The sequence below is a fragment of the Colossoma macropomum genome, unplaced genomic scaffold (genome assembly GCF_904425465.1).
Source record: "Colossoma macropomum unplaced genomic scaffold, Colossoma_macropomum, whole genome shotgun sequence".
Lineage (NCBI taxonomy): Eukaryota > Metazoa > Chordata > Actinopteri > Characiformes > Serrasalmidae > Colossoma > Colossoma macropomum.
In genome coordinates, this window is record NW_023494794.1 from 4,235,590 (window position 1) to 4,262,284 (window position 26,695).

The 26,695-nt window shown below is 38.4% G+C and overlaps 1 protein-coding gene across 2 annotated transcripts in view; it reads right to left on the minus strand.

The window, feature by feature from the left end:
• LOC118814362 (fibrinogen C domain containing 1) overlaps positions 1-26,695 on the minus strand; it is a 199,296-nt gene that overhangs the window by 52,861 nt on the left and 119,740 nt on the right. The window lies entirely within an intron of this gene.

Below are 26,695 nucleotides of genomic sequence, written 5' to 3' on the forward strand. Positions count from 1 at the left end.
GATAAGCAACCAGTTAACATGTTGATCAGGTTCACCCCAGCACTTTCTTATATCACACTGTAAACTCTTATCCCAGAGTGACTCAGTCATATAACTATTGCTTCATTTTGCTTAATTTTAACTAGAAACAATGGTTGAACACTTTTTTCTTTGGAGCTCAACAGGCAAGGTGTGAAAACACACAAGTACAAGTTGTTCATTATTCAGGAGATGTTTCTGAGGAGATTACATATAAATTAATGCCATAGGAAGGGGCAAGTTGAGGAAAAATAAGTGGAACAACAGGAGTTATTCCAGGAGTTAAAAGAGTCATTCCTATTAAAAGTTATTAAAGGCCTCTTAACAACAGTGCAGGAGCTGGTAGACCACCAAAACCATCAGATAAACAGCACTTACAGCTTTCATCTTTGAGAGAAAATCTGAACAATCAACAAGTGTTTCTGTCCATCCTTCCACTGTGAGAAGACAACTCAATACTGAGTCTGAAAGGATGTGCAGCTGACCAGAAACTGTTACTGAGAAAAGGAAATTGACAAAAAGGACAACAATTTTTCAAGTCAAAGAAGCTGCTGGTGTTCTTAACAATTGACTGACCTCCCCAGAGTCCAGACCTCAACATCACTGAATGTTTGGGATTACTTGGACTGTAAGACTGAACTTTGGAGGTGTGGAAAAATATCACTGCATTCTGTGAAAAACTGAAAGCAAGTTTTCCAAAAAGAATGCAATAAAGGCAAAGAGTGGAGAAATACTGAAAAAAAATATTATATTTAGTTGTTAGCTTTTGGATAATTCTTTTAATTATGTTTCATAATGGCTGTTTTGATCAGAAATTCAATAAATGAAGAGCAATACTGTAGATAGATGAATAGAATGATGATAGACGTGGTAAGAAAGACTTCCTGAACTGCTCTTTATTGCACTGTGGCTGGATTAATCTGGCTCTAAAGCTGTTTCAGTGATTGAGCACGGTGTCACTGTGGTGGTGTGAGACATTGTCCATAATGCACAGCAACTCTGCCAGCATCCTCCGCTCCACTGCCAACTCCAGGGAGTCTAGGTTGGTGAGACACCAATTAAAACTTTAACGAAAACTCGGAATGAGAGTAGGCTGAGAACGACTAAAACAGTCACGAGAAGATGTGCTTTGTTCCACGGCTCAGAAGAAAGTACAGAGCCTCCAAGCCCCAAGTAATAGACCTACTGCAGTGCAATGTACTTTTAAGCATATTGACATTCAAATGATAAAGATACCCTGTTGTTGTCTGAACAAAAGTGATATAAATAAATTAAGTTCAAGCTATGAATGCTCTATTTTTGGATTAAGTTTCTTTCATGTCTGAGTCACTTCATATTGTGTGTAATAAGAGAATCTCTAAAATAGTGTTCTCATCTCTATATGTACTTTCCTCCAAATGACAGCCTTTTAGAAATGGAATTAATTCCACAATTCCCCTAGAAGGGTCCACAGAATGGACAATTTAATTTTCCTTTACATTTGACCTCCCCATTCAGACTATAGCAGTTTAACCTACAACCCAGCCAATCAGAACACAGGTCATTTACATATATGATTAACCAAAGCAACCTGTTTAATTCAAAGTGATAAAGAAAGATGGTGAAATGATGGTTTAAAACTAAATTATGAAAATGATATAAAAAGGACTTCAGAGTGGGGAAATAAAATACAAGGGAAACGTGGAATAGGGCCTCATTTGTTGGTGACTGTTTGGCTCATATTTAGACAGCTGTCTTACTAACCTGCTAGTGACCATGGGCTTAACACTCAACAAAGTAATGCCAGCTTCTCCAAAACCCTGACAAGCACATGAGTCCAGAAACAGAAGCTTCTGAATGTCCATCAAAATGTCCACCAAACATCACAACATACTACATATCTTGTGACACAACTTAAGCCTTATAGACACTCTGGAGCAAGTGAAGAAGAAAAACACTATGACAGTTATAATGCTTGATTGTTGTTGTTACTTAACCACAGCATGATCTATTATGCTCCATCCTGTACTATTGATCATCATAGTTTCTGTTTCTGTTTCTTAAGCAGCTTTTCATAAAACAGGGCTTTCTTTTGTTACATTGAGGCTGGAACAAATGCTTACAACTCAGTCTGTTCCAATCTTCCCAGCATAAAAACAAAGCCTCCTAAATTGTTCTTGGCTTCAACATATGGTTCTACATAAAATCTTTGGATGAGGAGGTTCTGGAAAATGGTGAAGTTCTTAGGCTCTTGAACTAACTATCTAAACATTGGCTTTGTCATCAAGAGATTGAGAGTTTAATCGCCAGTGATGCCACACCCATCCAAGGCTGAGAGTCCATAACTGGCCTCCCTTTCCCCCCATCTCTCAGTGTGATGCTAGGCATCTATGCTACCTAACTACTATGAATCTCTGAGATGCAACTTTATTTAAAAGTGCCACAGAGCCTGGCATAATGTTTTTTACAACAATAAAAACGTGGTTTAGTGAGTTATGAGTGCTATTAGTTTGGATGTTGATTAAAATAACCATATTATAGACTTTAATTGCATCCTAAAGAGATTCCTATTGCTTTATTGGTAGGAGTTACAGTGCTGTGGTGATGCATGCAGGTCTCACAAACTACAATAGGCAGTCAGTACTGCACCAGAGGGGCCCCTCAAGAGCAGTGAACCTTGTGGAATTCAAGCCAACCCTAAAGCCCTTTAGCCTGATGCAAAAAATGTCCATTCCTGCTGATTTAATCTGCTCTTCTCAGACAATCATATGATTTCTCAGTTCTGCTGTTGTGCTTATTTTGATATGTAAAAAAAATGATCTAACAAAGCTGAAGTTTGAGATTTTTAATTCATTTGGGTCACAAACAAACATTTCAAACAAGAAAAACATGAAAAGGAATACAAGTCACACATCAGTCACATTTTTATTGTTACTCTGATTAAACAAAAGAATCATAAGCCCATCAATCTGGTTTCCCAAAAGCTTTGTAGCATTAAGATCATCTTAACTGGTAGAGAGAGTGTTTAAAGTGAAGCTCGCTCTACCATTTAAAAAAGGTAGCTTTTTTGTGCTAAGAAGCTTTTGGGAAAGCCAGCCCTGAATGTCACTCTGAATGAGCTCCAACAATAAAGGAAGCCTTGTGCATCTTTTGTACAGTGATAGAAAACACAGACTTTCACGTGCATCATGCAGCATGTGGAAAATATGCTTTGGGTCTATTTTGGATGCATGTGGCACGCTAGCAGTTTCTAGGCAGAAACAGTAAAGAAATGCAGCTATAATATACAATCTAGGCTAATAAACCAACCAATTAAAGTAGCTTTAACTCTTTCACAAGGTGAGAGAAATTCCTTGTTAATGTAGGTTAATGTTTTGAACCCACACACAGCTCCCCCTCTTCATATAGCTGTACATCACATGGTGAGAAAGCTAGCAACAATCATGACAGCAAGTCAGGTCTTTACTGTTGATCTCTGTATGTCATCTACATAAAGTTTATGTAAGCAAAAAACAAACAATATGGACATCTGTATTACATAAAAAAGCAACGCAAACAAAAAAAACGCATCGAGTGTGAAATAACAAACATGATCACCACCTGTGCCGCATCGTAGCTGGGGTGAAATGGGCTTAACTGTATCAAACGGGGACGTGACGTAACTCCTCTGGCAGCAGAGTTAAAAAGAAGGCTTTCCTTTCTTTAGACTCATCAGAGCTCTATTCCCTGGGCAAGCCTGACTTCGCTAAAAAGGATTTGGAAGTATGGTCTTATAAATCAAAATGACTTCACACAACGACCAAGGGGGCACTTGTACAGTCTTTAGAGTGAAAAAGCAGGGGCTCAAGCATCCTCAGGGATCTATCTGTGCATGTGCCTGACCGTGGGCATTTGTTAGCTGACATAACAGAACCGGAAGTTATTGTTCTCCTTCAAGTGCACTGAGCTGGCTTCACATGTCTCAGAGGAAGTATGTGCTAGACTTCACCCTCCCAGCTTGGCATCATTATGCACTGGGGGACACTTTAGTAAGTGGGTGAAACTGGCAATCACTAGAAAACTAGTTAACAAAAATAAATAAATAAAAAAAAAGGTGCTTCACTCACACATTTCACACAAAAATTGTTCTTTAAAGAATCCTTCATTGAAAGGTTCTTCATGGAACCAAAGGCTCTCCAAAGACCCCTTTAGACCCCTTCAGTTTTAAGAGTGTTTGCACTTTCATGAACAAAATCTCCTAGCAAAAGTACGTTCTTCTACCAGCTGTCAATCCACTCATACTTTGGTGAATTGATCTATTTTTCATGATCAAAATGCCCTGAATTTTTAAACTTTTTGTAAATTCAGGGAAGAAAAAAAAACAAAAAAACTCTGAAACACAGTTCAAAACGCACTTTTTTGTGTGAAAACACAGGCAGGGATTCAATTTTGATGTTTTCAACTCTCGGCAAAATCCAAGTCAGCTTCGGCATCGACTGTGATGTGTAGATCTAATCGAGTTATTGCCTGGCGGAAGAGGAACGTGACTTAAAAAGCAAACGGCACCGCTCCTCTCTTCCTTTACAGAATGGTTCATGATAGTCTGCCAATTCTTTTGCTTAATTTCTCACTTCTGTCTGTGACAGGATAATGCAGTTTACAGAGCACTGCCAGAAGACGGTTGTCTAATTTGATGTGAAGGGAAGAAAGATGGATAGATTGAGAGAAGATAAGAGCGACACAGAGAGAACAAAGAAAAGGAAAGAGATAATTGGTTATAGGAGGTGTATGTGCATCTGGGTGTAAGCCTATGTGCGCTGCTTGTGTGTGTATGTGTCTAGACTCTCTAATGTAGTTGAGAGCCATTAGATTTGCTCACTGCAGCTACTTCTACAGGTTTGTCTGCATATGCGGTTTGACGTTATCAGCAAAGATCACAAATAATGCATGGTGTGTTGAACTTTCCACTGTTTTGTCCATATTTAACCTTTCGAAAAGAGTCCATTTCTGCCTCTTTAACTACTTTCCTCCATTATAAATGTACTGTTGTCCTGTTTATTTTCATGCATTAACATTAAAGGTGAAAAAAATTTCTAATTGTCGAAGTGAACTACTTTTGGTTTCCTAAAGAACCCTTTAAATGGATACTTCTGAAAAGCATCATTTTTGTAAATGACGTGTGAGTGTCAACGTAAAGCTAGTTACTCAAAAAGTAACCCCTTACAAATTACTAAGTCGCTCAAGTTGTAAAGGGATTACTTCATTCATTACATCCTTGGAAAAAAAAATCTCATTACTCATTACTTTTAAGTTACTATCTAAAACCCACACAAATTTAGAACAACTGGAAAATTCAACAGAAACCCAAATAGTCCATTTCATTTATTAATAAAGAAATCTTTACTCAGAGTTAACATCATTTTAAAGGTCTGTCACTCTCCCTGTCTTTGAACAAGACACAGTTATGCTTTATTAAACTTATGAACAGCTAATGCTGTTTGAAAACTGAGGAACTAGTCAGGAATAGTTCAGAAACAACTGCCTCCAAAGAAAATCTTTATGAATAATAGTTTCCAAAGCTGAATGAAAATTGAAGCTAGTCTGTTTAGATGAGGTTGAGACTTTCTGCTCATCAGCAGGTAGAGCTTTATTCAACAGTTTCATGTTAATGTGATTTGATGCTTTGCCAGATTATATGTCAAGTGGATGATATTGGGATTTCTACAGTTCTGTTTAACATGCATCCATAATATTCCTAAAAGTGAAAACCATTAACATATAAAACAAAACAAAACAAAACATAACAAAACTGTCCAGCTCTCAAAACAGGAATAAACAGGTTTGGTTAGGCTACCTTGGATGGTTGAATAGACAGCATGTTTGAAATTGCGAAGGAAAGAACCCAGTCAAGCACAACCCTAATGGGCAAAGTTGCTTGAATGGTGACACCGACACTGCTCAATGTGAGTATCAAATACCCGTGCCAATATATATCTCAACTATGCAAGCTCATTTGTGAAGACATCACCTAAAATGTTACAGAAGCAAGAAGAAAATATGAAGATAAAGTTAACAAGCTTTAAATTTTTTCCACTGCATCTGAAATAGAGTAGCAGTTACATGTTTCTACTGCTCCTTTTAAGGTAGGGCAGATAATATTTATTAGCATCTGATTCTGAATGGCCAAAACAAATAACTCACTCAGGATATTTACAGCTTCTGATTTGTACCACCATTTGGCTATGGAGAGAACTGAATTCCACAGTTTGCTGGGAGTGACTGAGCCAGGTTAGTAAATCCCCTCTCACTCATTTCAGCCAAACAGTGCCACGCTATATATAGAAACACAATATTTGAATATAAGTGAATGTTTAATGACCATTTAATGTTGAAACTGAGCTTTACAGTTTACTTTTTATGCTTACTTTCATATAGATGTAGATATTACAATTTTATTTATCTGCTTTTTCATCTATACCTTCTAATAATATGCCAAAAGAAAAAAAAAAACATAAAAATTAATAAAAGTTCAAATTATGGTAACATTTTCTTTCTAATTCTATATTGAAAATGTGTCGTATCACAGTGCAAAAATGGCAATATGCATCATATCATGACATTTGCATATCATAAAACCCTTAATTAATATTGCTCTCTTAGAGACATAACACAATTAACAGAACTCCTATTATATTAACAAAATCTGGTCAGTGGCGGCACTTGGTCCATTTACCTTGAAGGATGGAGTAGATGAGAGCCAATAAACTGTGCAGCAACAGATGGTCTACAGTCAGTAACTGTAAACCTAAGTGCACCTATATGGTAGATGTTTCTGCTAAAATAGCCAATGAGTAGGAGAATTTCATGATGGTGTGTCTTATTTTGACTTATTCACAGGCCAAGAAACAATTACAGTGCATCCAACAATAACAACAGCATCATGCCTCTTTTATATAGTGATAGAAAGCAAAACTCTATTTTCCATTTTACTCTGTACCCATCATTACTACTCTGGGCCAGATTTGAATGAGTTAAACAGGACAAAGACTGCGTCAGTGATGATATGATAGGGAGGACAGGGTCAAACCTAATGCCTTGTGCAAATAGATGAAACGTCCAAACCCATCAGTGAATGTTCAGCTCAGATGTATGTCCTCTTAGTGTATAATCTGCCTCATTTAACCTATTTTCTCCCTCTCGTAATCTTTTTTGGACCAGGAGAGTGTGAAGAAAAACTCAATTTTAGTTCTTCCTCGGTTTCTCAGCTCTATTACTCTCTCCCTGCACATGAAGGCGTTTAAGATTTACTGATAAGATGGAGAATGATGTCAATATAAGTAGGGTTCAGTCAAACGTGGAATTATTTTGCTCCTTTTTTTCCTACTCTGGTAGCCTCCAACATCACAACTATAATGTTTTGTGTGAGTACAATCACCTCTCTGTTTGTTTGTGGGTAAATCAGTCTATTTTACACTAGTTCTCCACTTTGTTAGAAACTATTCTAATGTTGTACCAACCGATAAAGCTATTGGAGTACTTGTGGTGACATTAGTCTCCAAAAGCTGACGCCCCACCAAAGTTGTCATTGACTGTATACTGTAATCCATAAGAACAAGCATTCAACTAAACATTACAATAATATAGTGACTGCCATCCAACTAAACAGCTTTGAAGCACATGAATGAACATGTTAAAACCATTCAATACAACTCAGTTCAGTGTCAATCAGATAGCTACATGCTCCTAATGTTATACAAGAGCTATAAAAAATAAAAAAAAGAATATAATATACTGTGTCTCTTCTGAAACATATAATCACTTTCATTTCTCTGCACTCCAGCGTCATTATGTTCAAGTGTGTTAAAAGATGTAGGATTATAGAAATTGCTACACTGAAATTATAGTTCAGTGTTTCTTAAAACTTGAAGGACATGTGAGAGAGAAGGAGAGATTGAGTCAGGAGCACAGGTGCAAATCATGTTAACCTTTTCACTGTTAAAAAAACAATTCAATGAGTGCGATTACATGCACTTAATAATCCAATAACTGCAGAAAATCAGATTTTGTCAGTAATCTAATCAATGCGTTTACATGCACTTGAGTAATCAGATAATAGGAAAACTCCTGGTCTACATGAATCAGAAAATAATCGAATTTCTGTTTTGCAACCGGCTAATAAACTCACAGAAGAAGATGTGTCGTCAACGTAACGTAAAACTTAAACTTCATGCATGGCTTTTTTAAAAATGTTGCGCTACTTTACCTGAAAATATGAACATCATCTAGAAGATGAAATTGTCAAGAATGTAGTTTTTCTGCCATTTTCTGTCAGTGCTGCTTGCTTATTTCCTGTAGAGCAGTCTGTTCTGTTCTCAGTCAGACTGAGAAATCCGAAAGAAATCAGAGTAAGAGTATACATGCGCTGAGAAATCTGATTACTGAGCTAAAATCCAGCTTTCGAGATCAGAGTACGCTGCTTACATGACCATTTGAATGATTGGATTATTGAGTGTATGCAAACACAGTCACTGATTTAATTAAAAAGGTTAGTGACCTTGCCGCCTTAAAGTTGTGAATTAATTGAACATCAAATACGTTAACAGAATAAAAAAAACACAGATTATCGTTCTGCTAACCTACTATTAGAACTTCAATGAACTTAAAGTATTAAGGCAAGTTAAAACAACAAATCATTTTTTAACAGTGACAGTAGCCTGAAGTTATTACTGTCATTGTGCTATAATATTTAAATGTAACTGTTTTTTTACAAAAGTGATTACATAGTTTCATTATAAAAAAAAAAAAAAATAGGATGTTTACAATGCAAATTCATAAACTAGAACTGACCCAAACAGGAACTACTGGAACTTCTAGTCCTAGTTTCGTTTCCACCTGCTTGAGACAGTTATAACCACCATCATAACTGAATGGAAATCAACTCAGACATTTTTAAATAATGTTACCAAATCAAATATTTTCCTTGTAACTTTGTTATCAGATTAACTTGGGCACTGTTGTTGGCTACCTGTGTGTGAACAGGTGCGGCGCTAGGGGGCGCCGGGGGATGCTCAAGCACCCCCTGAAAACGTTTAGCAACCTCGTTAGTATTGTTCTCTAAAAAATGTTCATTGGCATTTACATATGAATTGTACAAATGTTATTAGGCTACCAGCTCAATAGTCTTTCCCATCATCTACAAGATATGTGAACACACCACACACCAGTCTTCAGCATATCCAGGTAAACACATGCATTCACTGAGAGTGCACAGTGGATTTCTGATATAGGACCAGTCTACACTTAAGCCTACACTTAATCAGAACATTAGTTGACACCCTGAACAGTGCTCTCACCAGACAGTCACAGTGGATTATTCTGGTTAGTTGTTTGAACACGAGCTGCTTTCTTATTCCCCCCAAAAGGCAACGGATAAGTTCTGAGCTAAACAGAGAAAGTAAAGAGAGTGATACCAACTGCTGCCACTTTGAATCAGTAGGTTACTTCATCTTTACAGAACTGTTTCAGTGTCCTCAAGTGTGTTTATATCACCATTGTCTAACACCGCAATGGTACCATGAGAACCGCTGTGTGGGCACATCACCACAATCATATGGGAAAAACATACAGTGAAAGACTTGGGGTATTTAAAGTACAACACTGTCTAAATAAATTATTAAATTAAACAATACTTACTGTTTTTTTTACCCTATTTTAGATTATGGTGATATTTTTTATAGGTACACTTCAAGGACAACATTACATTCATTGGGCGCTTGATATTCAACTCATCACTGTGAACTTTATGAAATGGTTGGTTGGCCTTCACTTTCAGTGCGAAGACAAATTCTCTGGATAATTTCTGTCCACAAAGTGATTATTGTTAGGCTTTCTTCATATTTGTCTGCATTCATATCAACAAACAAGTCTTGGTACAATTTACCTTCTAATAGTTACATTCAGCTGGATGTTCCGATAGTACGGTCTGAATATGGCAAGATAGCTTTTAGTTACAGTGCTCCTTCTGCATGGAATGATCTGCAGAAACGTTTGAAATTGGAGCAGTTTATTTCCTTGAGTGAAATGAAGATAATTGTTAAAGAACTGTATCATTGAGTTTATTCTTGTTTTTAATTTGGTTTTGACCCTGATTTGATTTTGTTGATTGTGGTGGTGTTTCTTTGCTGATTGTTATGTGCGCTGCCTTCTTGGCCAGGGTTCACTTGTAAAAGACCCTTGTGTGGTGTTCAGGTCTGTGAGACCCAATTCCAATGTATACCAAAAGAAAAAATGATGCAGTTTATTATTATTTCAACCTCAGATTCCTTGGCCTTTACTCATTTTCTGTGAAGAACATATAAAATAACACATTTTCAGTGACTTCACACTGTTCACCCCCCACACATTCATATTACACATGTGGTGTTGGGGTGAACCCGTGGGGAATAAAAGTGAGGAGGTGCTGTCTCCCTTCACTCTGTTCTCCTCCTACATGGCCTGCTGTTAGTGTGTGTGTGTGTGTCTGTGTGTGTATGTGTTTGTATATGTGTATATGTGTGTGTGTGTGTGTGTGTGAGGGTGGACAACATGGACAGGCTGCTGACTGGCTACAGCTGCTAAAGGAGAACCTTATGCTGGCCACTTGTGATATTTTAAACATCTGGTATTTTTACATAAATTGTTATGGCTGTATTGATTTAAAAACCAACAATGCGGTGGGTCCACCAGACCACTGAGTAACAAAAACACGAACACCACCCAAGGGTTAATTTCTATATGTACTGTGATCAGAGTAATGAAAATAAACCTGACCCAATCTTTATCCTCTTTATGATTGATTGGTTTAAGTACACATCAGTTTGCCTTCAAACAATCAGGTCACCTATTGACAAGAGACAAAATAGAACATTTCATTGTTGCTCATCTGCTGTAATTAGTAGCAGCTTGTGCCATAAGAACAACAGGAGCCTCTGTAAAGATGATGTAAAGAGCGAACTACTTTAGTAAAAGCATCCTGAATGAGCTTATTGCATTATTTGGACAAAAAACAAAGGACGCAATTGTGTAATGGACTGCACCCCAGACACAAGCCACAAAGAATAACTGTCCATTGTGCAACGTATTGTGATCTGGGTGTCATCTCTGGGATCCCCCCATCTCAGATAACTGTTGAGGACACTTCAGGGAGAGGCTTGTGCAATACCCTCATTGAGGAGCTCAAAAACTGAAACTGGACATGGCAGACTGTCGTGGTCAATCTTACGAAAACAGCAGCAGTGCAACAGCCATTTACTAAACCTTGCTGTGGCTGATGCTGCCAAGTGTTCTGTGTGGTTTGTGACTTTTTGGCACTCTTGAGTGCCTTTTCAGTTCCTTAGTGCTGTGCTGGTCAGTCCTACAATGGCATCTAAAGCTCATTGAGAAAAATATATCACCAACGAAGTGGTAGCACCACACTGGCACTGGAAAAACGCCCTACGCCACCAATTCCCTGAGGCTTTATCTGCGCTCCCTGTCCATGCTGCAGAGAAAAAAGACACAGAATCTGTGTAAGGACCTGACATCCTTTGTGTGGTTGTCACACCTTCGCTTGCAGGTGAGGGTTGATCTGCTCCGATAAGGTTGTGAGTTATAATAAAAGAGCGATGGCAAACCACAATAGCACATTCAGTGCAAGGGTGTTTATTTGGTGAAAGGTATGGAAAAAAACAAAAATGTTGAAAAAGGGGGAAAAAAAGAAAAGCAAAACAAATAACTATTTACAGGATATATTTATGAAATGTGAGGAAGCAACGTTTTCCCTCAAAATACACTGGCTCAACAATCAACCAACCGTCTCGTCCCTCCCACAGAGATGGGGTGAGCTCTTAAATAGACTTTCACTGGTCTATCTAAGCCAGCATCTACCAGTCCTTCTCCTCTGCAGGGGGGCCAATAATAACCATAGACAATAATTGAAAGTAAATAGAGAATCCAAGAAATGGATACTGGAATATAACAAGCTAAAACCCCACAGAATGAACAAGATCGAATTAAATGAAACATATTTCAAACTATATGAACCCTACGAACCCCCCCTCCAAATGGATCACTCCAATAGGGTCCTACTGAGCATGTATGAACTTGCCCAGGCGTTATTTAAGGACAACTAAAACTAAGCTTGGGCCTTTTCCCAGACCAGAAAGGTAAAATGCAGCCCATGTAAGTATTCTAAGTTATAAACCTGCTTCTACGTTCTGACAGTGAGGGCAGATGTCAGTGTTTTTCTATATCACACACATCTATTTTCTTGCAGATATGTTAGATTATACTTACAAGTACAATCTCATGGAACTTTATGGCAATTTAAGCATTGCCCTGTGCTTACCCTTGACTTTGCCCATCACTGATGCTTCACGAGAAAGAAGCATCTCTTCTTTAAAGTTGATTATGAATCTCCTGCGCTCCACCATGTTGAGAAAAAGACTGAATGGCTTAGCAATCATCTCCACTCAGCAGAGAATCCACTGATCAATGAACATGGAGGACATGGTCAAAGCTTCTGCTGAAGCCAAACCAAGAAGTTTCAATTTTGGCTGCAGTAAGAAGAGAGTAAAGATTATATCTAATAGTAAAGGTTGTACAAGGTGGGTAAAGATTGTATTTCGCGTTAAAAATATCTTTGTTTAGGGCTGCCAGTCATAACTTTGCTTGCGGCCTCAGTAATGCCAAATCTGCCCCTGGGCACACCACGTGTCAAACAAGGTCTATGTTTTCTCTGTCGAGTGTGAAAGTAACAAAAGCCATATCACTGGAACATTCTGGACTGATGATCAGTGGAACAGCACAGTTTTATGCAGCCAATATTCTTTGTAGTGAAAAAAGGCTCTTTTATTAATTCACCTTCAGTGTCGTGAGGTTTGAGTCTGTACTTTTTTCCATTTATTACAAAAAATTTGGAAAAAGTGTAAAAGATGTTTCATTTTTCTACAAAACAAGACTGAACACACTAATTGAAAGCATGGATTCTTCACTTTCCATAGAATTTCTCGGCTTTTATCAGTGAGCTGTGACCCCTTTACAGCACTGTGACCTCTCCATCTGCACCACAGGCTTCTGGGATATCAGCCTCAGCTACAGTGAACCAAACCAGGGACAGCTCTCCCTCTCCCCCTCTCCCTCTCCCTCTCTCCCTCTCCCTCTCCCTCTCTCCCTCTCTCTCTCTCTCTCTCTCTCCTCTCTCTCTCTCACTCACACACACACACACACACACAGTAGCAGTAGATCTCTTGCTTTTTGCAGAATCAAGACAGGCGAGAAGTGAAGGTCAAAGGGGATTTAGCCATCACTGCCTGACAACAACAGAGTCAGGAGAGAGAGAGAGAGAGAGAGAGAAAAGAGAGAAGACAGAAAGAGGGAGAAGAGAGAGACAGTGAGAGATAGAGTAAGTGAGAGAGAGAAGAGAGAAGACAAGGACAGAGAACAAAAAAAGAAAAATGGTGAGAAGATAAAGACAGAGAGGGAAAGTTGAACATAGAGAGGACACAAAGAGAGAAGACAGAGAATGCAGGGAGAGAGAGAGACATTGGGTGAGAGCGGTGAAATAGAGAAAAGGAACAGAATAGAGAAGATAGAGGATAAAGAAAAAGGGAAACAGGAGAAAGACAGCAAAAAGGAGAGCAAGAAGAGAGAGAAGACAAGGGCAGAGAATAAAAAAGCGAGTGACAAGAGACAAAGTGCAAGTGAGGAGAGAGAGAGAAGAAAAAGAGAAGACGGGGATACAGAAGAGACTGAGATATGAGAGAGAAAAAAGTGTAAGTGAGAAAAAATAAGGATAGTCTCTCAAGCAGTTCAGTCAGTTTCTCAACTCTGTGCTGTCCTCATTAAAAAAACAACAGCTACACAAAATAAATGTTTTTTATTATTATTCTTGGCAAGAACAATCCTGTTCTCCCTCTAGACACACCAAGTTAATCCTTTTCCTTGAACTGAAACTGATCTCCATCATCTGTTTAATACAACTTTGCCAGTCAATTGCCAGTGATATAAAATAGTGTTATTACGATTAAATGATACAAATATTAAATAAACAAATATGTGAGTTACACTAAACAAAGTGTTGTCATCGGTTTCCAGCCCTTATGAAAAACTTTCAAGTAACTATATGTTGATAAAGTAGAACTGGAAAGAATACAATTAGTGAGACATAAACATGGCAAAACACAGTGTTACACAAGAGTCATAGACATTACAGGTTTTGTAAGAAGTATGTAAAAACAGTTAAAATATTTGTTTCACTGGCAAAAAGGGTCAGACTCGTATTTGTTGACTAATCAAAGATACAGCCTCTAGGTCTTTATGAATGGTCAGCTTCATGGAGCCGTTCTTAGCCGAAAACAATCAGAGGTCCCACTCTAGCAGTGACACTGATGTGTCTAAAAACTCCACACACAGCGCTGCATCTGATACACTCAGAGCAGAACCACACACTACTAATCCACTACCATGTCAGTATCACTGCTATGCTGAGTGAGATCCACCACCAAAATGACAGCAGAAGCAAAAATGTGAGCAGAATCTGGCCAATGATGAATGACGTCGAGGGTGGCTGAGAAACAGGCTGATGGACTAGTATGTAATTGTACACCTATATAGAGACCTATAAGGTAGGTGTTTCTAATAAAGTGGCCAGTGAGTGGTACAAGGTAGGTGTTTTTTTAATAAAGAGGTCAGTAAGTGGAAGTACAAGGTAGGTGTTTCTAATAAAGTGGCCAGTGAGTGGAAGTACAAGGTAGGTGTTTCTAATAAAGTGGCCAGTGAGTGGAAGTACAAGGTAGGTGTTTCTAATAAAATGGCCACTGATGGGAAGTACAAGGAAGACATTTCTAATAAAGTGACCAGTGAGTGGAAGTACATGGTAGGTGTTTCTAATAAAGTGGCCAGTGAGTGGAAGTACATGGTAGGTGTTTCCAATAAAGTGGCCAGTAAATGTAAATAAAAAGTAGGTGTTTCCAATAAAGTGGCCAGTGAGTGAAAGTACAAGGTAGGTGTTTCTAATAAAATGGCCATTGATGGGAAGTACAAGAAAGGCATTTCTAATAAAGTGACCAGTGAGTGGCAGTACAAGGTAAGTGTTTCTATTAAAGAGGTCAGTGAGTGGAAGTACAAGGTAATTTTTCTAATAAACTGGACATTTAGTGGACTCTTATTTCACCAAATTGAATTTGTTCTCCTGTTATTTCTGGATTGTGACACGGATAACGCACAAAACAGCTCTCATCCGGCTTAACGTCATCTCAATCGCATTAATTACCACTAATTACTCTTAATGAAAGATAAGCTCTTATTAATTAATGTCAGTGTTAATTCATGTTAACGGTCTGAATAAATACTTTTGTCCAATGGTGCACTTATAGCTTCTTGTAGAGATTCATAATGCAGTGTGCATCAGCATGAGCACATCCATTAGTACTTATTTAATAGGTGGATATGTTTTTGCATTCAGGCATTGACAGTAATTGATGTGGAACACTGACTGAGCTGCGATTTATGACACTCGCCCTGTGTTCTTTCTCTAAAGGAGCCTATTGAACTGCCATTTCGCTGTAAATGACAGTCGTCAGGCTTGGAAAATGTCAACCCACACCATCATACTAATCAATGCTGATTTTTTCTTTTAATTAACGCTAATACCTAAAGACTGCGAAAGGAAAAGCCATTGCAGTTATAGCTGCTGATTGGGAAAGCTTTACAAGGGCGCTGTGGTTCAAACGTGGAAAGGTCAGTGCTAATTTAGATACAACTGATGTCCATCTGGACATCCGGGCTGTAACAAGTTAAATGTGTGTGAGCTAGTTGTGGTAGGTGACGTGTCATCTACATCCTCCAGCTGCTTCCCTATTATGAAGCTTCTTGAAGAAGTATTGTTGAAGGAGTAGTGCATTGCATTCATTAAATATTCACAAATTGTAATCATTACTTCAAGGATAAAAGTTAAGCATTATTTAATTTTAATTGAGTGCTCAGTGTTTAATGAAACGACTATTTCAGTGTATCTTAATGAGCTTACATTTAGCCTGAGGGTCTATTTCTTTTTTTATTAAACCGAGCTCAACAGTGTGTGCTGCACTCTATTGTTACTGTAGTCAGTGGAAATAAAATGTTTTTTTCCTGCAGTGCCAGTCAAAAGTTTGGACACACTTGAAATAAATAAATAAATAAATAACTTATTTTCAAGTTTTTTTTAATGATAATGATATAAAATAATAAAAATGGAATTATGTGGGCATGCACTGGCATTTAAGTACTGAAAATGTTCAGCTACAAAGTATCAAAGTATTAAAATATAAGACTTTACAAATAATCTTAATGGTTATAAATTGCTGTTTGTTTCCTTAGCTTTCCTGTGCCAGTCAGTGCAGATGCATTCAAACAGCTTGAGCTGCATCAGATCAGTGAAAACAATGGCGGCCATGTGAAACAATTCGGAGACGGACAATAGACAAGCGATTTATAAGCTCTGTTCTTGCTGAGCGTCAAGAGAGTATACAACGTCCAAGAGCTTCTCCACTACAGGTATGATAGCACTTGATATGTAGAACACAGCAAAACAACAGAAGCAGACAGGAAAGTCCCTGCTAGCAAGCTAAACCATCTGTAGCCTCAGTTTCTGAATTAAATTCACAAATGACCAGGCCAAAGCTTAAAGCATAACTTCAAAAAAAATATTACAAGTCACTGGATTGAATGATCAGCACTACTCTGTTGATAAGGATTTTGGATTCTGTGGCACTTCCTGTAGCCTATGTACTACAATCATTTCAGTCTGTTTATTTTATGCAAACTGTTTTTATGTATTGTCAGCTTGTTTTCTGGTTATTGGCCCAGTGTGTTGTGAGTTTTGGTTTTCTGCATCACAGTGAACAAAGAAGTGTGTAACAAATCAAAATTATTAAAGACTTTGATTCTTCAAAGCAGCCTTAATTTGCATTCTCTGAAGAAGCTTCATGGGATGCTTTTCCAACAGGCTTGAAGTTTCCCATATGCTGAGACCTTGTTGGCTGCAGAAAATTACTTGTTGTTAAATAATTAAAAATGATTTAAAATTAAAAATGACACGTGCATTCAATCAGGTATCTTCTTGTGCTCTGCCTTTGTTTGCCTGTACCAGTGGTCACCAACCTGGACCCAAGACCTCAGTTGACCAAACGTTGCTTCACTGGGGTCCAAATCTGACTCAAATCAAGAATTTAAGTTAAGTGACACTTATTAGTCCACAACGGGGAAATTTCACCTCCACATTTTGACCCATCCATGCAGTGAAACACCACATACACACTAGTGAATGCGCACACACTAGGGGGCAGTGAACACACTTGCCCGGAGCGGTGGGCAGCCCTATCTACGGCGCCTGGGGAGTTGGGGGTTAGGTGCCTTGCTCAAGGGCACCAAGAAAAAAGGCACAGACGGGGATTTTAGTTTAGTCTCGTTATTAGCTGCAGGTATTGCATTGTACACAAGTAAACATCTACTAAAAAACTGCAACATAGCTTCATATAACAAGCCTGTCATTACAGAAACACCTTCATAGCTAATCCAACTGAAGTTTTAGTAAGTTTTAAAAGAATGTGGTCTATAACTTACTAAAACTCACCTACATTAGCTGGCAAGTGCCATTAGCTGTAGTGCTAGCTAGCATACTTGCTATTCAAACTGCAGGCTAGCTAGTGGTTTTAAGTCGTTTTGCCTCTTTCCTTCAAACATCATATTGTAGCGTTTTGTTCTGTCCATCAGACTGAAGGTTTTCTATGATGAAAGCCTCGTTATCTGAAGTTCTATTGAACCTGCTGCAGAAGAACAGCACTGCAGTAATGACTGTGCAGGACTGTAACAAAACCGATATGAAAAAGTCACAAATGAACGAAAGGTTATATTCATTCCCTGCAGTAAAGTTGGCGGTCCTAATTTAGTCAGTGTTGCTTGTGTTTTTTCTCAGGCTGAAATTTCACAACTTGTAAGTCTGGAGTCTGAGTCCATGTCGAGTGGCGACTCAAGTCTCCCTCTCTGGTGTTATCTTCCTCTTACAGGTTTTTACTTCTTGCTCCTCTTGGTGACACAAATATTGAAAGTGATGGAAAAACTGATCTGTAAACCCAAGTCTAATCCCTATTCTGTTTCATTATAGACTGTGCTGCAACAGAAGGGAAGTTTTTTTTGAACACATCTGTTTTCTCTCCCTCTCTCTCTCTCTGACACACATACACAAGGTGGATGTGTCAGGTATGTCACCCAAAAGAAAGAAAAGAAGCTTCCCTAAAGGATTTAACTTGAGTAATCCTGCTTTAAGTACAGACAACAGGCACTACTTAAGCCTCTCTCACACACACACACACACATACACATCTGTTACACAGCCACAGAGCCTTGTATACGTCAAAGCAAGGGGTGTTAGGTGTAGACGACAGAGCTATAATGATAATGATCACAACAAAACATTTGACAGCATGCGATTGAAGTATTTGATAAGATGACTATACTGTTCCATCACTCAATCATGCATTAGAACAGAATGTAAACAGTTTCTCTATTAAACAGTATGCTAGGTGGTGAAGTGTGTAACCTAGATGGAACAACAAGTGTGAGAAGTCATCTAGTCCTTTACTCAGCATCACAGTCCAGCAGCAGAGAGGATTAATGAAGACAAGATCTTATGTCAAAATAATTCTAGGACCGTGTCCTGTGGCTTTTGTGAAAGGGGGAAGCATCTCATTGCCCCTTTATGCAGAGAATAGAAACACCCAAGTCCCATTCATACAAGCAGAACTCTGGCCATTTCATAAAACATTAGCAATTATTCTTCCTCTTCAATGATTACAGCTAATTTGTGTTCATTTTTCTGCTTGCTAGGCTGTTGTAACTATTTTAAGCCTAAACAAGCATTTTCCAAGTAGTCGATTTTCAGAAACAAACTGTCTTGTTTGCGTTCTTTTTAGTTAGCTGCCAGGATTTTAAACAGGGGCTGTTTTTGTTGCCCCAGAACACAAGAGAGGGAGTGGATGACACACCCACTTCTGCAGACAGAAACTGTAACACGCATAATCTCAGCTTATATTTAATAAGTTAGCAGAGTTAGTTGTAGCAGAATTTAGCAGTTTATATATACACACACACACAGTAGTGTGAAAAAGTGTTTGCCCCTTCCTGATTTCTTATTCTTTTACATGTTTGTCACACTTAAATGTTTCAGATCACCAAACAAATTTAAATATTAGACAAAGATAACACAAGTAAACACAAAATACAGTTTATAAATGAAGATCTTTATTATTAGCGGAAAAAGAAATCCAAACCTACAGGGCCCTGTGTGAAAAAGTGATTGCCCCCCCTTTTAAAACATAAATTAACTGTGGTTTATCACATCTTTGGAAAGCTGAGTTCAATTTCCTTAGCCACACCCAGGCCTGATTACTGCCACACCTGTTCTCAATCAAGAAATCACTTAAATAGGACCTGCCTGACAAAGTGAAGTAGACCAAAAGATCCTCAAAAGCTAGACATCATGCTGCGATCCAAAGAAATTCAGGAACAAATGAGAAACAAAGTAATTGAGATCTATCAGTCTGGAAAAGGTTATAAAGCCATTTTTAAAGCTTTGGGACTCCAGTGAACCACAGTGAGAGCCATTATCCACATGGCGAAAACAGTGGTGAACCTTCCCAGGAGTGGCCGGCCGACCAAAATTACCCCAAGAGCGCAGCGACGACTCATCCAAGAGGTCACAAAAGACCCCACAACAACATCCAAAGAACTGCAGGCCTCATTTGCCTCAGTTAAGGTCAGTGTTCACGACTCCACCATAAGAAAAAGACTGGGCAAAAATGGCCTGCATGGCAGAGTTCCAAGACAAAAAACACTTCTGAGCAATAAGAACATAAAGGCTTGTCTCAGTTTTGCCCATGAATTCTGCTGTCTACCAAAAAATCCTGAAGGAGAATGTCCGGCCATCTGTTTGTGACCTCAAGCTGAAGCGCAGTTGGGTTCTGCAGCAGGACAATGATCCAAAACACACCAGCAAGTCCACCTCTGAATGGCTTAAGAAAAACAAAATTAAGACTTTGGAGTGGCCTAGTCAAAGTCCTGACCTGAATCCGATTGAGATGCTGTGGCATGACCTTAAAAAGGCAGATCAAATGCTTGATTGCAGTTGTTGCTGCTAAGGGTGGCCCAACCAGTTATTAGGTTTAGGGGGCAATCACTTTTTCACACAGGGCCCTGTAGGTTTGGATTTCTTTTTCCGTTAATAATAAAGATCTTCATTTATAAACTGCATTTTGTGTTTACTTGTGTTATCTTTGTCTAACATTTAAATTTGTTTGGTGATCTGAAACATTTAACTGTGACAAACATGTAAAAGAATAAGAAATCAGGAAGAAGGCAAACACTTTTTCACACCACTGTGTGTGTGCATATATATATATAAGAAAACCTTGTAGCTCCAAAATGGTAACTTTATAGGAGAAGGAAAAAACATACTTTTCTTTTTATTGTAAGTCAATGGAACCAGAATTTTTTCCAAGTCATTTTGGGCCATTTCTTTTGGTCCATTCATCATCAAATTTACACACAATGTAAAGGGCAACAGGCACTTTCAGATGAGAAAAATGACAAAAATGGGAGATACAAGGTTTTCCTAAAAATGTAAAAATTTGATTATTAAGTAGAGAAATTCGAGAAACATTAAAAATCATCCTTTCTATAATTCCTCCAAATAATATTTTTGTGGACTCAACAGTCAACACTGGATTGATATCTTTTTAACTAATAGGCTTAATACACATACAAATTATTAAGAATGAAACCAAAATATGGACATTTTAATCAAACTTTTTTTTTTTTACCCCAAATATAATAATACTATGTTGTATCAAACTTTTCTTCCACCTTTAAAATATTATAAAAAAGACTGAATGACAGTTTGATGTGGTATGTAAACATTGTCTCAAGTTCAAATATGGAAGCTAAACTGAAAAAATAGCCTGGTTTGAAATTGTTTGTGATGTCACAAAAACCAGCATATTTACATATCTCTGCCTATTCAGCATACAGCATATACATATATAAGGGGTGTTTCAGCCTGAGCTACTTTTTTAATGAAGCACAATAGCAAATCAGAACAGAGGTCATTTACCTACAGCAGCCTTTTTTAATTCTAAGGGGTAAACAAAAGTCGGAAAATGGTCATGTAAAAATGACTTTTTTGAAAGCACACAAACGTCATTGGCGGACCTTTAAATAGAGTTTAAACTGGACGTGGCCACTTTAGTAATCATTGACATTAAGCGATGTGGACAAACATGCAGTGATAAGACTTCTGGCTTCACTGCCAAGCTTTAGTTAGAGGTGTGACCTGCACCGAAGGAGATCTGGCTAGACTGCATCTTAAGCAGCTTTCCTGACATGTGGTAATTAGGGCGATCACTGTTTGATCTACAGCGGGCAAAGAGCGAACTGCCATCAGGGCACAATGCGAATTTCACAGACGCTCAAACAGATGCCTGGCACTAAGCAAGATGGCACTGATTATTGCCACTTACAGCTCACACAGTGAAAAAGGAGGAGGGAGGGCGGGCAAGAGAGATAAAGAGTAAGAGGGACCGAGAGAAAGAGAGAGAGGGGAAGGCCAGATGGAGGGAAAGGAGAGGATGAATGAAAGTGACAGAGAAAAGAGTGTTTATACAACAGCTTAATGGTTTTCTGACACAATCTTGTTGCACATCAGGGTTAGGGGTGAAGGCAGGAAGAGCTGGAGCATATGCTGTTTTAGTGCAGTTATAAATCTAACAGTCCTATTGCTTTGCTTTCTGGCTTTCAATGCCCGGCCCCCTTTTATCCCTCCACTCGTCAAGGTTTCTTCCTTTTCCAACACAGAAACGGTATCTCTTCCACTGCATGTCAGTGACTATAACTTTCTCTCTGCGCTCTTCTCTTTCTGAAGACAGTCTAATTTTGAAGCTTTGCTCTTAATTTAATTATTCATTTTTCAGGAGATGTTCCTGAGGAGATTATTTATGCGATGATCCACTGGCATAAGGAAGGGGGGAGTCAAAGACAAATAAGTGAAAAAGCAGGAGTTTCCAAAACTGGATATCAAAACATTATTAAAAAATACAGAGAAAATTGCTAATAACTTTGCAAGACTTGGTAGACCACCAAACTGTCCCCACCAGATAAACAGCACATAAAGCTTTCATCTTTGAGAGAGAGGAGAAAAATAAAGCTCCACTCTTGCTACAGATCTGAAAAACATCCACAGGTGTTTCTGTTCATCCTTCTACTGTGAGAAGACAACTCAACACTATGTTGTGAGGAACACTATGAGGTGTGGAAAAATATCCCTGCAGATTTCTTTAAAAAATGAAAATAAGTCTCCTGAAAACAATGGAAGTCATAATAAAGCTGTAAATACTATTATAAAATATTTAGATGATGCAGCTTCTGTGTAATTCGCTAAAACAATGGAACATGAGAGGGAGTGTGTTATCATGAAATAACATCATGGCTGTAACATTGCGATAACACACAACCTCAAGTGTTCTATTGCTTTTATACAACAGTTAAATAAATAAAGTAATAAATAAATAAATTAGGTGAACGTGGCTTTTAATATGTTTTAATGTCAGCAATTCCTTCCGCGGAATTATAGTTCCTTAACAAGCAGCTTGTTTCTATGTCAGAGTAACGAGCTCCACTCACTCGCTGCACAGCCGGCAGTTCGTTCTCCAGCTCCTTACACAAACCAGCTGACAGTTTGGGAATTTAGTGTAGTCCCATCGTCAGAGTCTGACCAAATCAGCTGGAGGTCAAATGTGATCTTAAAAGTATCCATTTTTTATTTGTGCAAAGTAAGAAGTAAAAACATTCAAATGGCTTGAGCCATTATATATATATATATATATATATATATATATATATATTTTCTATTGTTTTCCTAAAGCCATTGACTGGAAATTAAATAAATGAATGCACAGCACTGTAGATACATGTATCATACACATAAAAACAGTTTTTTGTTGAAGTGATGAGTTAAATCTTCCACTACAGAGAAAAACACTTCTGCGCATTTTATTGCACACTGTTCATTTGCTGAATTAAACAAAAGTTCTGACATATTTTATATTTTATTTTTTCCAATATGTTAAACCCATGAAATAAATAGAAATCGTGCTCTAAATTTGCAGAACAAAGCCATATTTAAGATGATGTTTTAATTGCGATTGCAATATGTAGCCATATAATCACAGTGTTGTATTGTCTATATTATGCATCTTTAAATGGATTATCCTCCTTCTAAATACACCGTTCATATTACTACAGTGATAGCCAGTTCCAGCTTAAATACATACATTTTTTACTTCTTTTTGTCCAAAAATGGCAAAACAACATAACATGCATTTACTTACTTTTTTTACTGATAATGCTGAGACACTTCTTAACATTCAGGTGAACTCAGGAGGGAACAGTGAAAGCTTCATGTTTGTGAAATAAATGAATGCAATCATTGCATGGTTCAGTTGAAGTTGTGTTTGTATTATATTGTCTTTATTTTTTGTCTTTATTGTCTTTAGTTTGGCCACAAAACTGCAACTAATCAAGTAAGAAAGAAAGGAACTGCAAATGTCACACAAACTGTACGAGAGCTGAGATACAATATATATGTTGTCTGAGACCCAAAGCTGTTTTTTTTTAATGTCTGAAACTTGATGCAGTGGGAGGAAGATGTTCTTAAATGTACATTGTAGTGTGTTTAACTACATACATCTACATCATCTAAACCGCTTATCCTTCTGGGTCGCAGTGGGGTGCTGGAGCCTATCCCGGCTGTCATTGGGCAGAAGTCAGGATACACCCTGGATGGGTCACCAGTCCATCGCAGGGCAGACAGACAGACATAAACATTTACACACACTCACACCTAGGGGCAATTTAACGTGTCCAGTTAGCCTGACTGCATGTCTTTGGACTGTGGGAGGAAACCGGAGTACCCAGAGGAAACCCACGCAGACACGGGGAGAACAGGCAAACTCCACACAGAAATGACCCTGGTCGCCCGGCCGGGAATCGAACCCAGGCCATTCTCGCTGTGAGGCGACAGCGCTACCCACTGTGCCACCGTGCCGCCCGTGTTTAAGTGTGTTTAACTAGTGCAGCTCAACAGCCACATTTCTAGAATATTCTCCTCTATGTTAGATGCAACAAATGTGGTATTAATGTAGGATATCAAATCACCCTACATGTTTAAAATTTCAGTTATGTTCACATGTGGGAATACCAATGTCTTGCTGTGATTAACTTGAAAAAAAAAAATCAATAAACAAATTATTTTTTTTTGGTGGTAAATAAGTTTGTCATTGGGGGCTATTACCATGGAAACTCGGGTTAACCGTCACTGGGTACAGGCCTACACAGAACATAATACAATATGACTATTTCACAATAGCGTTCAGCTATAATACACACAGAGGCACACATGCATGCATAGTCACACTGAGTAAGTAGGTAATTAGGAGATTAGTATGAAGTGATGGAGGAGACAGCAGCATGTGCGATGTTTAATTTTGGAGATTAATTGACTGACATTGAATATCATTACAGTAATATGCTGGGGTGGGTTAGGCTTAATGCTAGCAAAGTGATTCATAGCAAATGTCTGACATGTTTTATAGGACGTCTTCAACTTCCGATAAAATATACAACTTTTTATTTCTCCAGGGAAGAAATTGAACAAAGTGGGGAAGACTTAGACTCTCAAGGCCAGGGAGAATCTAGAACATCTGGGGACAACAATTTTGGGCTAACATATGGGTGGGACCATAGTTCCCACCCAAATGTCAGCCCAAAATTGTTATTAGGAGATGAACAAACTGAGTGTGAAATTTCTAAACCAATACAATGCATTTTAAAGACAGAGTTTAAAGGAGGTAGTGATGGTGCACTCGCAAACAGTGTCTGACAGATAACCAACAACAATGGTAAGTTGGCATGTCAATGTAATGCATATTTTTCAGTATTTAGTGTGTCCACCCTTCCCTTTATTACAACTTCCAGTCTTTTTAGCAGACTTGCTTTTAGTTTTTTAAAGAAATCTGCAGCTGTAATACACAGTAGTGATGTTATTCGAGTGACAGAGAGCAGCCTAGCTTAGCCCAATTCAAACAAAGCTAAGTTCTGTTTTGTTTTGAATGCTGGCAGCCTTCCACCATACCTACACTAACCTCTCCACACAGTTGCAATAGCTGTGCCTGTTTATCCCAGAAGATAGCAGAGAGGCGACAGACGCTTGGCACGCCGCCCTCTGCCCCGAAATATCCCTCTGAGCAACAGATTCTCCACTGCGGAAGAGCTTGAGGACGTCCACCCGCAGGGATGGAGCTGGGGTGCTCTTCTTCAGCAGTTTCTGAGAGGCACCCATGCCTTCACGCCGGACCCCACTGCTGGATACCAACACATGGCATTCACGTTGGTCCGCACCACTGGACGCCAACACGCAGCATTCACACCTTTACACTGTAAATGTACCTCGACGTTGAAAATAAAGATTGATTGATTGACTGATTGATTGATGCAATGCCTCCCAAGTTCAGTCTTAGAAGTTGGCTGCATTTTCTGCCTCAAAGTAATCCCAAACACGTTCAGTGATTTTGAGATCTGGACTTTGGGATGGCCAGTCCATTGTTCCGAGAACACCAGCAGCTCCTTTGTCTGACTAGGACATTTTTTTTTCCAGTTTTCTTTTATCGGTAATGGCTGCATTCTCCATTTTTGCTTCTTCATTGACTTTTGGCTTTTTTTATGCAAGTGAACTATCAAAATCTAGTTTCCTCAAAAAATTTGATTTAATGGCCATTTTGACTAGAAATGAAATAAAAGGGTGGTCTCTGACTTGTGCCCAGTACTGACATTTATTTAGTACTGACAATTGCCTTATATCATTCCCTCATATCTGCTTTATCACAAAGCAGAGGAGTAACATGGTCACAACTAGTGGAGCAGTAACTGTAGAATGCAAATATGTCATCTTAAGTCAGTCATCTTTAACAGTAAAAGGCATACAGTTATACCTGTGACAGCAAATCTGTGAACACGGGGCAAGTTTTAACACACACACACACACACTTGAATTTATATTTATATTCAACTTCTGAAACAGTCATTGGATGTGAATAAAGTGAATGTAAAATTTCTAAACTAATCCAGCACTCCGTGAAGGCAGAGCTCAAAGTGGAGGGTAATGGTGCATTTGCCAATATTGTCCAACAGACAACATTCCTGCCATGTATGTAGTTTAAATTATCACAGCTGAAATGTCCCAAAAACCTTCAAATAAGCATGGAGATTTGTGTTACATGTACAGAAAACACTTTATATATGTTAAACATAGGTTAAAAAATAGATAACAGTAGTGTTTTGCTAACCAACATGTTTGGTTTGTGTTATGAATTGTACTCTGTAAAATTAAAAGAGCATGGATTAGAAAAATGTGGGGGTGGGTTTTAGAGTGAGCAAGTTCCAATTCAGCACTAAAAGTTTTACAAGTTATCCCCAGTCATGTGTTCTTATAATAAGTCCATGTCTGCACTAGGGGAGCCAATACTTCTTTCATTCTTCCAATAATGTGGGAACAATTTAGTTCCAATAATGTATCATAACATGGAGTTCCCAGCAATGAACTCCCGAAACTGTTTGT